Source organism: Mus caroli, chromosome 2 (genome assembly GCF_900094665.2).
Source record: "Mus caroli chromosome 2, CAROLI_EIJ_v1.1, whole genome shotgun sequence".
In the NCBI taxonomy this organism is placed as follows: domain Eukaryota; kingdom Metazoa; phylum Chordata; class Mammalia; order Rodentia; family Muridae; genus Mus; species Mus caroli.
In genome coordinates this window covers 35,220,928-35,224,067 of record NC_034571.1, presented here as the reverse complement: position 1 = coordinate 35,224,067, position 3,140 = coordinate 35,220,928, and the positions used below count along the sequence as shown (strand labels likewise).

General features: G+C 41.7%; 1 pseudogene; it reads right to left on the bottom strand.

Moving 5' to 3' along the window:
* Positions 1 to 854: 854 nt before the first annotated feature.
* The window catches only part of LOC110305829, a 33,496-nt pseudogene continuing 31,210 nt past the window's right edge, over positions 855 to 3,140 (bottom strand).

The window sequence follows — 3,140 nt, the reverse complement described above, 5'->3', positions numbered from 1 at the left end:
ATTGATTCCATTGGGCAACTCACTGAATTGCTCTGCTTGGCCTCTAACTCTGGCCATCTGTTCTAATCTTCTGGCTACTTTTTATTCTCTGGCTCATTCTATCTTTACCTATGTCTAGCTTGTTCTCTCTGCAATCTGTCCAGAGACAGGTTAAACTGTCCTGGTTAAAACTGCCTCTGAACTCCACTAAGTGAACTGCCACTAACTGAATGGCCACAAATTCAACTCCACTTCACTGCTTCTCAATTGCACTGCACAAACTGCACTGAACTTCATGAACTACACTGATCTTATGAACTGACTCCCAACTGACAGAGTCTCTCTCCAATTGATGCTCTTAAATAGCTTCCCGTTCCCTGTGCTGTTTTCATGAGAGTTGGACATATCCTATCTCTGACTCATTCTGTCAAATCTTTCTCTGATTCATCACTTTGTCAGCCCCACAATTAGACATCACTGGGATTAAAAATGTGTGGCATGCTTGCATTCCAGCCCCACTGCAACACATACTGACTTCCATTCTGATCTTAAAACATCTTTACATTATACCAGTTAATCTAATTCATCAGTTTTTCTTTTAATAATCCAGTGTCTTTTAGCAGCATTGTTCCTGATGCACTGACTTTCAAAAAAATTCAAAGTTAATAAAGCATTATTAAGTCTATTTCTAGGAGTTATTTTCCTTTCTGTTTCCTGGGGATCTTCTTTTCTTATACACAAAATATCTCCATCCTTTTTTTCTATGCAGTACAGCTATGTTCACTCTGGGAAGGCGTTGTCACACTATGGTACTTCCCACAGTTGGCAGCACCCTCTGGCCCCATAATCACTGGACTCTCAGTTCAGACTTCAGTTCAACACCAGAGTGCACTAATGTCTTTCACACACAGCTGAGCTACCAGAATCCAGTCAATCTTCAGTTTTGCTCAGAGTCAGGGAAGATCTTCAACAGTGTCACCCTCAGCTTTCTGGTCTCTGTGGATCTCTGTGCTAAAGTGGGAAGATTGCGCTGCATACTGAGAAAGGTGGTCAAGGGTGCCATGTAGTACTGCTGAGAAAGCCAGGGGCTTGAAGAGGCTACCAGACCTGGGGTGGAGGCTAGTGGCTGGTGTTGGTTCCCTGGGTGCCAGGGCTCTGCAAGACAGGGCATTGGATAGCAGCTGCATGTCTCTAAGAAAGCTCTCCTTTCAAAGAAATTATTCTAGCTGAGGTCTGTTTCTTCCCAGAGAGTCATCAAGAATCATAAATACGTTCCCCACAAATGTGTACTAAAGGAGTCTTTTTGTAATAATTTCTCTCCAGGACACTGACTCAGTCAAAAACTCTCTGAAGGTATGTATCATTTGTTACAATTATACCTCAGTCTTGTCCTCCAAGTGTAGTAAGAACCTATCACTGGTAGAAGCAATTCTTTCTCCAAAGACCATCCAAGCAGGAGATAAAGATAATATTCCAAGCTCCTGGGGCTTGGTTAAGAAGTTCTCTTCTGGCCTTCCAGTTTCTGTCTCTACCTGTAGCAGATCCTCTGCCACAAGGCTCCATACCCAAATACTGCCAGAAGAGAGCTGGTCTCCCAGGAGTTCCTACACACCTGTGAGTACAGGTAAGACCACCACTTCTCTTCAAATTCCTGGCCCAAGAGGGACACTCACAGAGCCATCAGGACATAGGAACCAAGGATCAGCTAGGGACAGGATCCTTCTGGTCTCTGTCTGTAACCCAGAGCTGACGTTGTACCACAGCTCTCCAAAGCCAAATTCATCCCAGAGAAAACTTGTCTCCCAGAAGTACTGGCACACAGGCTTGCAGGGGGGGACAAGCCAAAGTCAGAGACAGCAAGACCAGCTAACACCAGAAATATCCAGATGGTGAAATACAAGAGCAAGAATATAAGCAACAGAAACCTAGACTACTTGGCATCATCAGAACCCAGTACTCCCACCACAATAAAGCTGGTTACCCCAACACACCAGAAAAGCAAGACTGATTTAAAATCACATTTCATGATGATGATAGAGGACTTTAAGAAGGACATAAATAACTCCCTTAAAGAAATACAAGAGTACACAGGTAAACAGGTAGAAGACCTTAAAGAGGAAACACAAAAATCCCTTAAAGAATTACAGGAAAACACAAACAATCAGGTAAAGGAATTGAACAAAACCACCCAGTATCTAAAAAAGGAAATAGAAACAATAAAGAAATCACAAAGGGAAACAACTCTGGAGATAGAAAACCTAGGAAAGAGACCAGGAGTAGGTGAATTGGTGAGCAGGGTGAGTGGGGTGGGGATGGGGTTTTCAGAGGGGAAACCAGGAAAAGGGATAACATTTGAAATGTAATCAAAGAAAATATCTAAGGGGAATTTTTTTTTAAATACTTCTCTTCTGTGACATTAAGATCCTGTCTTGTTCTCCACTGTGAGACAAGCAGAGTGATGTTTCTGTTGCCAGGCTTCCAAAAATTTTCAACTGTGATCATTATTCCACAGCAACAACTAAAGAACTTTTTCAGACCATGGGTAATTGCAACATTACTCCTGTATGTAAAAGTGTGCTTCAAGTCTGCTCTCCCTGGTTCAGTTTTTAACTCCATCTTGTATGGTATTTTTAGGGTATCTCAAAATATTTGAACCCCAGTAACTGAAGAATTGATATTAGAGGATCCTGCCAGATGTGCACCAATGACTGAGATAACAGCTGGGGAAGCATCATTGCTGGAGAAAGTGGGAGATAATTTGCCTTAGACTGAGGAGTGCTATGACAGCCAGAATGTTTTTCACAGGCAGGCTTCATATTATTTAGAAGCAAAGAGTTCTGCTTGCTATGAAAAACCACCTCTAGGCACTTGTTCTCAGGTAGCTGAAAAAACTAGACTGAGTGGTCATGATTACACAATTTCATTAAGAGGTGGCACCATAGGTTCAATGGGCTCTCTATCTTTTTTTTGTTTTTGTTTTTGTTTTTTTTTAAACTTTTTTTTTATTTATTTATTTTTTTAATATTTTTATTACATATTTTCCTCAAATACGTTTCCAATGCTATCCCAAAAGTCCCCCATAGCGCCCCCCACTTCCTTACCCACCCATTCCCATTCTTTTGGCCCTGGCATTCCCCTATATTGGGGCATATAAAGTTTGC